This window comes from Elephas maximus, chromosome 14 (assembly GCF_024166365.1).
Source record: "Elephas maximus indicus isolate mEleMax1 chromosome 14, mEleMax1 primary haplotype, whole genome shotgun sequence".
In the NCBI taxonomy this organism is placed as follows: domain Eukaryota; kingdom Metazoa; phylum Chordata; class Mammalia; order Proboscidea; family Elephantidae; genus Elephas; species Elephas maximus.
Window position 1 is genome coordinate 26,882,997 of NC_064832.1, and position 14,997 is coordinate 26,897,993.

The window sequence follows — 14,997 nt, forward strand, 5'->3', positions numbered from 1 at the left end:
GGCTGTCACCTGATTACCAGACTTAGAATGGCTCGCCAGGTCTGCCATCAGCCTCACCAGTTTGTCACCTGATAGCCACACCTACGATGGCTCTCTGACTTGGCTCAGGGTGTGGGAAGCAGGGTTCCTCTCCCTCCTTCCCCTGTGAGTACGACCACCCAAAAAACACACAGCTCCTGACAAACCACTATGTCACTGCCTTGGCAGCACATGGAGCTGCACAGCCAGCCGAGCGGCACTCCTAGACTCCCCCTCTGAGGGCCAGCAGAGGGTAGGAAGCTCACCGCTAAGCTTCCTGGCCCCTCTTTAAGAAGGGGGCCTCACTGAATCACTCTGAGGCCCCAGCCACCCAGGCCTGCAGGCAGCACCCAGGACCTCATTTGCACTTCAATAGCGTGCTTGTCTTTCACTCTTCTCTGTATTTGGGTGTTGGTTGTGTCAGTGGAGAGACTCCCCAGTGCAATTAAACAGGAGTATTGAGCTGAAGAGAAATTTGTGTGTGTCGACTCAGATATTTAAGCAGCCACCTTTTAGTCTTGACTGAGAAATTGGCCTTTCAGCTGTCCCTGCTAGCAGGCTCTTCTGGCATCTCATCAGGCCCCGGTGAATGTGTTTTTCAAATTTCAACTTGTCTCCCTAACTGATTTTCCTGAGGATTATAATAATGGGTTCCAGGCTGACCTGCACACGGCACTTTGGCAAGACGCCCAGGCTCCTTTCTGGATGTGACCCCCCCCCCCCATAAATCACAGTCAGGGTGTCCACTCACCGGGTTCCTGGCAGGTTAATTCAGCTTGGGGGACTTCTTAAACCAAGTCCTAATTGTTCCTCAGGAGAACTTTAGTGGCAAGGGTGTGAGGCTAGAGTTTAGGACTTAACTGTCTGATGTTTGGGGTTTGCAGATTCCCTCCAAATTCGACTCACTCTTCCAAACAGGAAGAACTTTCCTGTCATTTGCAATCCCCCTGATGGGTAATTCTTGGATGGGTTTGTGGTCATTTAATTGCCTGAGTCCTTGCTCCTTGCTTTACAGAGTCCTGACAATGACGCGGCCAATTAGCTGGGGCCCAGCTGGTTTGGAGCCAGGCCCCTAAAGGAAGGCTGGGCCGCTATTCTCTGCTCAGAGGCCTTTCAGCAGTCTTTTTGAGGCCCTCTTAAGCATGGCTGGCAAACTTTCCTGACCTTTTCTGCTTTGCGCTGATGAATGGCATTGCTGCTTTTGACCTCTGGCTTTCTGGAAGTTGAGCTGTTAACCCAGGGAAGGTCTCTAGTTGGAAGAGCGTGGGAGGTGTAAAAGAACTCTTCACAAAGAAGGAGGTCACTGCAGAGCAAAATAGGATTTTCAGTGTTAAGGGTAGTATCTAAAGCCATTGTTGTCCCCTTGGTTATCACAGGTGGGGATGTAATATAAGAGCTGGGCGTGGGCAGGCAGCTGATGGTGGGGTATCACAGTCATGGGGAATGCCTTGCTAGTAATATGGACTGGTAGGCCCCCCCTGCCCCAGAGAGAGACACAGGAGGTCCAGAGACTGCCTGCCACTCTGGGTTTTTACCCACCTCTACACAGGATTCTGATGAGCCATCAGGTTTGGGGACCCGGGTTGTGGTGGAAGGTTCTTGGGCGGCTCAAATGGTTAAGCGCTTGGCTGCTAACTGAAAAGTTGGTAGTTCAAGTCCACCCAGAGGGGGCTTTTAGAAAGCCCTAGTGATCTACTTCTGGGAAAAAAAAATTACCCATTGAAAACCTTATGGAGCACAGTTCTACTCTAGCACATATGGGGGTCACCGTCAGTCAAAATCAACTTGACAACAGCTGGTTTGCATTGTTTTTTTGGTTGTGTAGGCAAGAGCACTACATTGAAATCAGAACTCCTGGGCCTGAGTCCAGCTCCTGGAACCCAGCAACTAGCTGTGTAACTCTGTCAGGTCTACTTTGCTTCATTTTTCTCATCCTTGAAGCAGGGTAATAGGAGCACTTGCATCATATGGCTGCTTTGAGGAATAGATGGGATAGTATGTATCATTTGTAAACTGCAAAGTGCTGAAAATGTATCAGGTATTCCAGCTGCTGACTTGCTTGTGGACTCCATTACTGGGAGTTCATTCACTTAAATACATGGGTGTTGGCACAAAACTGCCGTAAATACTAACCTTACCTTACCAGTTGCCATGGAGTTGGTCCCACTCATGGTGACCTCATGTCAGAGTAGACCTGTTGCTCCATAGGGTTTTCAATGGTTGGTTTCTTGGACGTAGATAGCCAGGCCTTTCTTCTGAGGCATCTCTGGGTGGACTTGAACCTCCAGCCTTTCCATTAGCATCTGAATGCGTTAACCGTTTGCACCACCTAGGAGCTCTGTAATAGCTACTTTGGGGGTTCCAAAAAATAAGAATGACCTGGTGCACTGAGGAGCTTCAGATGAGTGGGAAGAACACCTGCATGTGGGAGTCAGGATCCCAGTCAGCACTGACAGTGGGCGCAGGTGACACTGGGACACAGACTCTTAGTGGCGGGTAGGTGATGGCAGAGACAGGCGTGGGCAGGCTGTGGCTTTGCTCTGCTCTGCTCTCCAGAGATCGCTGGGCTTCTGGAGGCCAGAGATGTTCTTCCATCAGGCCTTGGCCACTTTTGCCCATGGATGGAAATAGGAGAAAAAGGAACCAGGGGTGGTTCTAGAGTGGGCCCCCTCCCTGCATCCTGGAGACTCCATTGCACTCTTCATATCCCTGTTTGCTAGGATAAAATTCTACTCTGGCTGGCAGAGTTTCCCTCCAAAAATTTCGTTTCTGGAATCTCTGTTCACACCTCTGGGAAGGTCGTCCTACCTGGACCCCAGAGCAGGTGAATGCACTGGAAAATTAACTGAGATGAAACCAAGCAGGAGGGGGTTAAAGTGTTCCACACACCTGGAAACCATGTGGAGTAAAGGCCAGGGCCAGGGGTGGGGGAGTGTGCAAGGTACCTGTGGGATGGCCAGCAACAGGGGCCATGCCGGGAAGTACCAGGATTGGGGTAAAGCCAGTGGACACCCTTGTTGATGACAGAGAAGACCAAACTGCAGGCCAGGCTCCCTGCCCTAGTCATGGAGAACCAGTACCAAAACCAAGATATGGTCTTCTGTATGTTATTCTGTCTAGGAGGTTAGAAACAGATGTAGAAATGAAAAAAAAAAGGGGGGGGGTATTTTAATCACAGGTGTAAGAATTTTTTCTTGGAACCCTATATTCATATCATTTATGACTCAGAGGGCCCTGCCTGCAATAACCAGACACTGATCCGTATCCCACCTACATTCCCAAGGCAACAGTTTCTATTCCCCAGTTGCCACGTTGCCTGCACCACAAGCTCCCCCGAGTTCATATTTAACACCGTGACTCATGGGATGGTTGTTTTCTACAACCATTCATTTCATTTAATCCATTCTTAATCTACACTGAAATGGGTTTCTATGCTGCTTTTAATTCTTTACTGGGCTGAGTTAGTTTGCCCAAGTAAAGATTATTTATTCATTTCTTTGTATTTATTTATTCATTTGTAGTACATACATATACTTTTTCTTACAAAAATGAGATTGTCTTACATATACTGTTTTGTAACTTGGCAGGTCACAAAACCCTTTCCTTTGAATATTTGTTGTTGTTAGCTGCTGTCAAGTTGGCCCCAGTTCATGGGGACCCCATGCACAACAGAACAAAATGCTGCCCAGCCCTGTGCCATCCCCATAATTGGTAGCGGATCGGATTGTTGTGATCCACAGGGCTTTCTTTGGCTGTTTTCTTGGAAATAGATTGCCAGATCTTTCTTCCTAGTTCATCTTAGTCTGGAAGCTCCGCTGAAACCTGTTCAGCATCATAACAACATGTTGAACATTTAAACACATTTTAAAACAGATGAGGAAAATTTAAAAATGCTTACTGTGCTGGACATGTGACTTGTGTTGTTATATAGGCAAAGCCTCATTTGCATTATATCAGTGGAAATCCCAATTATCCTGCACATATATACAACATATCCATGGTGATCCCGATGTTCTGTGAGTCCTGACGTTTCCTCTGAATTTTCCAAGGGAGATTAAACTGTTCAATTTAGCTTTGGTGTTTAGATGATTTCAGGTGTCTTGATTGATATCAAGATCCATGGAAGATAAACCCTGTAATTCTCAATCAAAAAAACTTAATTAGCCCAAACTCTGCCTTTCCCAACCGTGCACCACAAATCAGTGTCAACGGTAGCAGAATGTTGGTACAGATAGTCCTCCGGGGCTGTGAGCAGTGGTCTTTTGGGAGCTAAGATGATGGACGAGAATTCTTCTCAAGTAAACAAGGACATTCCCCTGCCCTCTGGACTATGGAGTTGGAAAGGGGTGATATGTCAGACACCCACGTGTAGAGATTCCGAGTCTGGATGTTCTGTGTCGACCAAGGCTAGTTTGAATGGCCAGGAAGCGTCAGTCGTCGTGCTTGATCTGCCCAGCCATCAAAATGCTGCTTCAGTTCTCTCTCACGATACAACCCTTGCGGGTTGTCATTTCCTCCCTGTTGATCAGAGAACTTTTTCTCAAGGGAAGAAAGGGGAAAGAGGAGAATGAGTTTAATGGAGATGCCAGAGAAATGAGAGTAGAGGTGGAGAAGGAAAACCGCGGTCACCGCAGTGAAGGTACACACGGGCAAAGGGAAAGCGCCCCAGGTGGTGTCGTTGTTAGCTGCTGTCGAGGCAGCTCTGACTTGTGGCAACCCCTTGTACGATAGAAGAAAACATTTCCTGATCCTGCACCGTCCTCACGATTGTTGGTATGTGTGAGTCCACTGTTGCGGCCACTGTGTATTCTGAGTGCCTTCCAACCCCGGGGGCTCAACCCCCAGCGCAATATCAGACAATGTTTTCGTTGGCTAATTTTTAGAATAGATCACCAAGCCTTTCTTCTTAGTCTGTCCTAGTCTGGAAGCTCCGCTGAAACCTTTCCGTCATGAGTGACCCTACTGGTATTTGAAATACCATTGGCATAGCTTCTGGCATCACAGCAACATGCAAGCCACCACAGTATGACAAACTGGCAGATGGGTTAGTCTGTTTAATGGAAACATGAAGGAAATATTAATAGAAATGGAAGAGAAGGAACACTGCAATGAAGATACAAGCAAGAAAATGAAAAACGGCCGAGAGAGAAATGAATCAGAGATGAAAAGCTAAGTTTAAAAATTTTCAAGACAAGAAATTAGAAATAAGGAAAGCATGAAAAAAGTGTTGAGGAAAGACGAGACTAAGAGATCTATGAAATATTTCCTGGTGATGAGTTTACGTGCAAAATTCTTTGTGAAAGGGTAAGCCAGAAAATAGATTATTCATCTTGGTTACAAAGAAGTCACTGTGCCGTCTGGAAGCAGGAGCCTGACTGCTGGTAGGTAATGGGAATGTTTTCCTTTGCTCTAGTCCCTCTTCTGTTAGCAGCTCCAATCCCGTCTTGCACACTTTTCATTTTCATTAGGCTAACCACCACTTTTTGTGCAATTACAAAGACAGAAAACAAATATGTTCTGTGATCATCACACTGTTTTGTAGAGCTATTCTGTTATAGATTCTCATAACATTTCTACGAGGTGAGGGGGAGACAGAAGTACTGTTTAGTATCTGTCTTAGTCATCTAGTGCTGCTGTAACAGAAATACCACAAGTGGATGGCTTTAACAAAGAGAAATTTATTTTCTCAGTCTCAAGGCATCAGCCCCAGGGGAAGGCTTTCTCTCTCTGTTGGCCTTCTCATCAATCTTTCCCAGAACTAGGAGCTTCTCTAAGCAGGGACCCTGGGTGCAAAGGACGTGCTCTGCTCCCAACACTGCTTTCTTGGTGGTATGAAGTCCCCCTGTCTCTCTGCTTGATTCCCTTTCCTTTTATCTCTTATAAGATAAAAGGTGGTGCAGGCCACATCCCAGAGAAACTCACTTTACGTTGGATCAGGGATGTGACCTTAGTAAGGGTGTTCCGACCCTACCCTAATACTCTTTAACATAAGATCACAATCACAAAATGGAGGACAACCACATAATACTGGGAATCATGGCCCAGCCAAACTGATACACGTATTTTTGGGGGGACATAATCCAATCCATGACAGTATCTTTTTACATCTGGAAAGACCGAGACACAGAGAGATGCTAGTTGGAAAGAATTCAATTGGCCTCTTTTGTACTGAAGGGCAGTGATAGACCGGAGACAGCTAGCCACATCTTCTCAATAAAAAGAAATCACATTTATATGCGTAATACAACACTTTTTCCTTTTATTTGCTATGATGCTGAAACAAAACAGAACCTAAATCTTTCAAACACTTTGTTCTTATCATTTAACCTGTAAGTTTTCAGTTTTGAAAATTTTAATTCCTTTAAAAATAGGACTTACAACTCAAGTCAACGCAAACCGCAATAAACTCCGTAATTCAAAATGAAAGGGATAATGGGTATTTGGAGTAATAAAATCAGTAGAGAATTAAAAAAAATGAAATTAAAAAAAAATAAAATCAGTAGAGAATTAGGAGGGGAAAAAAAAAACACAAAGAAACAAAAAATACTTGAATTACCAGTTTCCAAAGAGCACAACCAAATATCCTGAAAAGCATAAAATATCATTGAACATGATTCCTTCATGTGTGTGTGGGGGCGGGGGTATGTAGAAGAGGAGGCAGAGAGAGCAAGAAGGAGAGCAAGCATGAATTTGGGGTAGGGATGAGGAAATGCGTTATAGAACGCAAATGAACCTGTAGCAAATGACACCTGCATTTAGCCAGCTCTGGTTTAATCATACCCTATAAAAATGCCCCATTAAAATGCCTTCATTCCTTGTCAGATTAGCCCTGATTCAAGCATGACCTAAATACTCCATATGAATCACTCTGCGGAGCTGCCCCAGTGATGTGGTTCTAGGTGTCCCAGCAATCCCCCTTTGCTCCAGGCCCCTCTCACCAACTCTCACCTCATCCAGAGCCTGAGACTGGGATGAGATACGGGAGGTCTGGCAGAGAAGGGAAAGCAGAGAGAAAGCCCCAACCCGTCTCCCTTCCCACTGCCCCCTTCTTTACTTCCCTCCCAGCTGCAGCTGTCACCACGGCCACCCAGTGCCCTAGCAGCAGATAAAGGACTAGCAACTATGGCCCCAGCAAACCACTAACAGCACGAAAAATTGGCGAGAAACATCTTGGGCTTCTCCAGTGTGTTTTCCCTCCAAAGACTCTCTCCAAAATTTTCCACATGTGTGCCATAACTTGTGTTCATTAATCACCAGTAAATTAGCAAATTGAGCATGTCTCAGGCTAATTATTTGTGCTAAAAACTACCAATTGCTCTGAGGATCTTAAAATTTATCACCGATCCAGGTTCAAGAAGGAGCCTGAGGTGCTAACAGCCCCAACGGTGAAAAGAAGCCATTTGCTAGCTTTGAGAACAGAAGGCTGACATAGGACTCTCTCCTGTATTACCTGACCGTTAGAACACTAGAAATGCCTGCACCTCAAATCTAACACATGAGCCTCTCCGGAATTTAACGTTTTTTTGGAACATTTAACACAGTTATTAGTACATTACTCTTAAAAAAATTGGGAATGATGTATGGTTTTAAAATCGCAAAGACTGACCTTTCTAATGAAACTGCAAAGATAGCAACAACAGACAGAGAGGCATCTTCTCTCCAGCCTTCTGGTTTCCACCCTCTCTCAGCCCTGCCTTTCCCCCTGTACCTTGGCCCACAGTCCCAGAGACCATTCTTTTCCAGTGCCCTCTGCCTGGGCTCCCTCCCATGCTTAGATAGAATAATTAGCATCCTTGGGTTTATACTCTGTGTTAGGCATTGTGTTAACCATGTTATATGTATCTTCTAATTTAATTATCACAACCACCCCAGGAGGTAGGTAAAATGACCTTTCCCCATTTGTCAGCTGATGAAGCTGAGGCCTGGAGAGGTGGTGTAGTTTGTCCAAGATCACATGATGAGTGGTGGCGGTGCTAGGGTCTGAACCTTAGCCCATGGGACTGTGATGCCCGTAACTCAGTACAGTCACGGGGCCAGCAGGTCTGGAGACTCAGTGCGGTTACGGGAGTGTTGCAGAAATAAAGATTTGGTGTGTGGCCAACAAGATGACATGGGTGAAGGCCAAAAGGAACATTGTTAGCGCCACAAGGCAATGGTCTGAATGGGCTGTGTAGACATTCTTCTGCCCAGCATCATGCAAGGCCCAGCAAAACAAGCCTGTAGTGTCGACACTGTGTCCCTGGGCCTGGGTCAGACTGGAACCCCCTGACTGATTCAGCGCCCCCACTCTCTGTCTTATTTCAGCTCCTGAGGAATTGACACCTGAGGACAGCCAGGCTGCAGGACAGGACTTGGTGGAGGGAGTTGACAAACAACGGCCTCCAGATCAGGCAAAGACACATCCTTTCCAAAATGACCCTGTGCCATCTGGTTTCTGTGCTTTGCTGTAACTGAAGGAAAGTGAACCCCTTGTCTTAATTTTCCCCGCTCTTAAGTTCTGTGATGGCAAAAATAAGTGATTTCATCTCAGCCTAAAAATCTTTTAGCGGTGTCTCTTCCTCATAGTTCCTTTGAGAATAAAAGTCTGAAAACAAAACACAATCCTGCAAGTTTGGAAACTGTGCTTTTACATTCTTAGACCAAAGTCAAGCCCCAGACTTGTAGACTTCAGGCCTTAGTTGTTGTCAGAAATGCTAAGTTCTGCTGTGGGGCCGATTCTTTTTCTTCTGACAGGAATGAACTGCTTCCACGCTTTCCTCACTGTGGTTCAGGTGAAGCTCTGCCTTGTGGCTGACTTCAAGGACACCCTGACCTTGGAGGCCTGTGGTGTGCAATGTATGGTTTTAAGTGGTGATGGGAGGGAAGGAGGAGGAAAAGGAGGAGGAAAGAGACCCAGACCCGCATTTTATAAACCACCCCGTAACACAGGCAGGATGTGAAAGCACGCTGCAAGCATTGTGAAAGGAAATAATTTTCATCCCCAGCCCTGGGAATTACGTGAAGCAAGAGAACAAAAACTGTGTTCCCCAGAGGTTTTTGAAAATAAAATGGAGGGGGAATATGTGAAAATCACTGAAAGGGCAGAGTTAGGGAAGCTACAGAAAACAAGGCATTGCAGCCAGACACAGATAGCTCCTCTCCCGCTTCTAGCTGGAGGCATAGAAACCCTTCTACAAAGGAGCGCTGAGAATGTTCGCAGGGACATGGAGCGGGTGCAGGGCTGTGGTCTATGGACTGCGTGTTGACATTTGATCATGGTAACAAATTATGTACTTTTTGACTTAGATAATTAAGAAAACCTTAAGGGCACACGTAAGCTTGTGACTCATCCTTGTTAGTACCTTGCTTGTCTCAAGAGGCAGTAAGTGCCTTTCTGTAATTCCCAGGATGGCATGGGCGGGGTCTGGCTCTGTTCCCAGCCAGCCCCAGGTGGGAGGGGGGAGGCAAGGCCACCGAGAGTTTATTTCCCTGCCCCGTCCTTCCAAATGGCACCTGTATCTTGTGCCTAGAATCAGACAGGTATAGTTCATAGTTCAGAGTCCCTGGGTGGTGCTAACCAAAAGCTTGGAAGTTGGAGTCCAAGCAGAGGCACCTCAGATGAAAGGCCTGGAGATCACTTCTGAAAACCCAGCCACTGACAATCCTATGGTGCACAGTTCCACTCTGACATACATTGGGTTGCCATGAGTTGAGGTTGCCATGGGTTGGGGTTGCCAGGGGTTGGGGTTGACTTGACAGCAGCTCGTAACCCAGAGCTCAGCAGGGCCACACCAAGCTCAGATTAGACTGAACACAAAGAACAGAGGCCTGGACCCTGAGTCCAGAGATGTGGGTGCTTTTCCAGGCTCCACCCCTTGATGTCTTGGTATCTCAGTTTCACCAGCTATAAAATGGGGTTGATGATAGCCCCCCTGCTTACCTCACAGGATGTTTGTGAGGATTCCATGAAATATAAGAGCACAAAGGTGACAGTGGTACGCACAATTATAGTAACTACAAACATTCATTGCAATCAACCATGTGCAGTCACTGTGCTGGTCCCTCACGCATGTTACTTCTGATCCGGCAACAACCCTGTCAGACAGCTCTTCAGACCCCAACTGACAGATCAGGAAACTGAGGCGCAGAGGAATTCATGGCCCAAGGTCACATAGCCGTTGACTAGTTGAAGCCAGAAGAGTGGCGCTCAGTATTATAACATCAGAGAGTCAGGATAGCATGGAGGTGCAGACCCTGGAGCCGGGTATAGCCAGGTTTGAATCCCGTCTCTCTGCCTAGCAGCTGTGGGACTTTGGGAAAGTTGCTTAACATCTCTGTGCCTTAGTATCCCTTTTGTATAATAGAGAATAATCAGTAGAGTCAGAGGATCTGCCTCAGAAGGTTGTCATGAGGATTAAATGAAACACAAGCAAAGCACTTACAAGAGTTACTGACACTTAGCAAGCCCTCTTTAAATGTTAGCAGAGGTGTGTAGGTGCTGCTCTGAGCACAGAGTGTTTGCAGAGGTGTGCAGATGCTCCTGCAGTGAGCACAGAGTGTTTGCAGAGGTGTGCAGATGCTCCTGCAGTGAGCACAGAGTGTTTGCAGAGATGTGTAGATGCTGCTGTGAGCACAGAGTGTTTGCAGAGATGTGTAGATGCTGCTGTGAGCACAGAGTGTTTGCAGAGATGTGTAGATGCTGCGGTGAGGACAGAGTGTTTGCAGAGGTGTACAGGTGCTGCTGCGGTGAGAACAGAGTGTTTGCAGAGGTGTGCAGATGCTGCTGCGGTGAGCACAGAGTGCAGAGGTGTGCAGATGCTGCTGCGGTGAGCACAGAGTGTTTGCAGAGGTGTGCAGATGCTGCTGCGGTGAGCACAGAGTGCAGAGGTGTGCAGATGCTGCTGCGGTGAGCACAGAGTGTTTGCAGAGGTGTGCAGATGCTGCTGCGGTGAGCACAGAGTGTTTGCAGAGGTGTGCAGATGCTGCTGCGGTGAGAACAGAGTGTTTGCAGAGGTGTGCAGATGCTGCTGCGGTGAGCACAGAGTGTTTGCAGAGGTGTGCAGGTGCTGCTGCGGTGAGCACAGAGTGTTTGCAGAGGTGTACAGGTGCTGCTGCGGTGAGCACAGAGTGTTTGCAGAGGTGTGCAGGTGCTGCTGCGGTGAGCACAGAGTGTTTGCAGAGGTGTGCAGATGCTGCTGCGGTGAGCACAGAGTGTTTGCAGAGGTGTGCAGATGCTGCTGCGGTGAGCACAGAGTGTTTGCAGAGGTGTGCAGATGCTGCTGCGGTGAGCACAGAGTGTTTGCAGAGGTGTACAGTTGCTGCTGCGGTGAGGACAGAGTGCAGAGGTGTACAGGTGCTGCTGCGGTGAGGACAGAGTGCAGAGGTGTGCAGGTGCTGCTGCGGTGAGCACAGAGTGTTTGCAGAGGTGTGCAGATGCTGCTGCGGTGAGCACAGAGTGCAGAGGTGTGCAGATGCTGCTGCGGTGAGCACAGAGTGTTTGCAGAGGTGTGCAGATGCTGCTGCGGTGAGCACAGAGTGTTTGCAGAGGTGTGCAGATGCTGCTGCGGTGAGAACAGAGTGTTTGCAGAGGTGTGCAGATGCTGCTGCGGTGAGCACAGAGTGTTTGCAGAGGTGTGCAGGTGCTGCTGCGGTGAGCACAGAGTGTTTGCAGAGGTGTACAGGTGCTGCTGCGGTGAGCACAGAGTGTTTGCAGAGGTGTGCAGGTGCTGCTGCGGTGAGCACAGAGTGTTTGCAGAGGTGTGCAGATGCTGCTGCGGTGAGCACAGAGTGTTTGCAGAGGTGTGCAGATGCTGCTGCGGTGAGCACAGAGTGTTTGCAGAGGTGTGCAGATGCTGCTGCGGTGAGCACAGAGTGTTTGCAGAGGTGTACAGTTGCTGCTGCGGTGAGGACAGAGTGCAGAGGTGTACAGGTGCTGCTGCGGTGAGGACAGAGTGCAGAGGTGTGCAGGTGCTGCTGCGGTGAGCACAGAGTGTTTGCAGAGGTGTGCAGATGCTGCTGCTGTGAGCACAGAGTGCAGAGGTGTACAGATGCTTCTGCAAGAACAGAGCGTTTGCACAGGTACAGGCGACCCGCAAGCCATTCTGCCCTCTTAGGGGGCTTTCGCACACCCCAGCCTGGCGCCAGGGCTCTGACCCAGTGAGGTGAATCCAAGAAAGAGCGAGGCTCTCCTGGGTATGTTGGGAGCGCACAGAGCATGTCTTCAGCCTTGCTAGGCTCCCTGAGCACCTGAAGCTTGTCTCTACCAGTGTTTAGCACACCTCTGCAAACACTTTCTGCCCGTGGCAGCAGCATCTGCACACCTCTGCAAACGTGCTGTCCTCGTGGCAGCGCCTGCACACCTGGGCAAACACTCTGTTCTCACAGCAGCATCTGCACACCTCTGCAAACGTGCTGTCCTCGTGGCAGCGCCTGCACACCTGGGCAAACACTCTGTTCTCACAGCAGCATCTGCACACCTCTGCAAACGTTCTGTCCTCGTGGCAGCACCTAGTGGTCTGCCTGATGCCCATCAGCTGCAAGTCTGGCTTCCACTGCAGATAACAGACTTTTCTTTATGAGCAGCGAATACTTTGCTCAGCAGGGAAGTAAAATGACTCTAGGTGGTGGCCCCTCCAAAGCCTTAGAACCTTCCAGGAGAGGAGCCCTCTCACACCTACAACTTGTTAGGTTCGTTTTACCCAGTAGCCCTGCCTCTCTCTTGCCTGCTCCCACTCCCTCCACCTCAGGGCACCAGTCCAGCTGCTTGACAGACTCACCTCCAAGCAGATGGCTAGTCCAACTTCCAACCTGGTATAGCAGGCCACGGACTATTACAAACCCACCAGCCTCCAGCTCTGGAGAGAGGCGGACGTGTATATTACTGAGAACTTGAAAACACTGTCCACTGTTCTCACCCAGAGGCCACAGTACTTAATCCCATGGTTTCCACAGTCTGGGCCCTACCCCTCCTCACAAACCCTCTGAACACTAAGCCTCCTGTGCAGCACTCGACGGTGGATGGCATATGCCAGGATGCCCCTTCTGCCTGCCTCCCTCTCTGCACAGCTTTACCCTTTGTGGGCATGGAACCAGTTTGCACAGCTGGGTCTGCCCAGGGCTGCGGCTTACCCCGTTTGATCTACAACGTGCTCATTCTTCACAACAACCCAGCCTCCTCCTTCTTACCCCCCTTTCTCCCTTCCAGCTTTCCTTCAGCTCGCGTTGTATGTGAGAGAAAGACGGAGAATCACGTGCCCGTTGGAGGAATGAGATCATTTCTCTCCCATCTTAGCAGGCTGGCTGTCTGCGGGTTGGGGTGAGTGGAAAAAAGCAAGGAAGCTTGCTTTCCACAGAGAGCCATCTGGCTTCAACAGACTAGCGCTGATGCTAATCTGTTGGTTTCTTTTTCTTTATTCTTTTTTTTTTTTTGTTCCTGAGGAACACTTCATCTGCAGCTGTACCTTCAGACCCGCTCCTTCTCCAGGCAAGTGTTCATCTGGTACACATATTTATTTCCACATTATACCCCCCTGGCCCCGTCCCTCTTGTAGGTGTCAGGAAATCATTGTTATCATTGCTGGGTTATGTAGTTTTAATGTCAGAGCCATACTTTCAAATGGAAATAAGGCAATTATGCTTCACATGGAGAAAGCTGGCAGGTGCGGAGGTTTTACTCCACTGGCCATGTCATGGGGACAAAGGCGGCCAATGCTCCCAGGGGAACGTTCGGTAAATAGAACATGTTTCAAGAGCACAGAAAACCAGGCAGAATTAACTGTGTGATAAGAGCTTATAGAGCCTATGGCTGTTTAACTTCAAAATGTGATAATGATACGTCAAGGAGCTGCTTAACTCACCCTTGTAAAGGAGCATTGGGAGGCCCATTAAAACACACATCAAACACGGGCAGATGCTGCTCTGTGCATCTGTTTTCCCGTTTCCAAATGCAGGCCTTCAGAGTATTTTAGTTTGTTCCATTTCCCCCTCATGGTGGGCTCCAGTTGGCATAAAGAAGGAGGGCATAGCAGTGTGAGGTCTATGTGATGGAGCAGCTTCATGTCTACATCCAATCTTAGATATCTAGGAACTTCTGCTGGAAAATAGGGTAACCGGCATGCTGCCATTGGTTGGGTACTTGGCATGTGCCAAGCACTGGCTAACGTTGTATGTGCATGGCCCCCTGTAGTCCTGTAAACATGAGTGCTGTTGTTGTTAGCTATTGTGGAGTAGACCCCAACTCATGGCGGCTCCATGCACAATGGAACGAAATGCTGCGTAGTCCTGCACCATCGCCACGAGTGGGCGCAGATCGGACCCTTGTGATCCACAGGGTTTTCATCGGCTGATTTTGGGAAGCAGATCACCAGGTCTTTCTTCCTAGTCCATCTTAGTCTGGAAGTCCACTGAAATCTGCTCAGCATCATAGCAACACACAAGCTTCTATTGACAGATGGGTGGTGGCTGGGCATGAGGTGCATTGGTCGGGAATCAAGCTTGAGTCTCCCGCATGGAACATGAGAAATTTACCGTCAAGTGTGAGGTAGGCACTATTATTATCCTCATTTTATAGATGAGGAAACTGAAACACAGCAGTAAGTGGAAGAACTGGGCTTCAGGCTCAGTCCTATCTGACTCTGGCCTTGGCTCTTGACCACTGGGTTGAGTCCCGCTAATGTTGCCTTTGAGCACAGCTTCTACAAGCAGCAGGAGGAAAGATTCAGACTCACTTATGCGCACTTTATAAACCAAGCTCGTATCAAACACATATGTTTTGAGTGAATAAACAGGAGAGACCTAAATAAAAGTTAAGACATTTCTTTCCCTAAAATATCCGGCTGTTAAAACAAAAGATTTATTTGGAGTCTGAAATATGCAGTAAAGTTCATCACTCGATATATCCAAAACTGGTTTTAAATTAGCTGATTTTCCCCAGAAGTAAAGTGCCCCAAATACAGGCATTGCTCTCTTTTGTCATGGAGGAAATAGACGGGAAGGATTTGG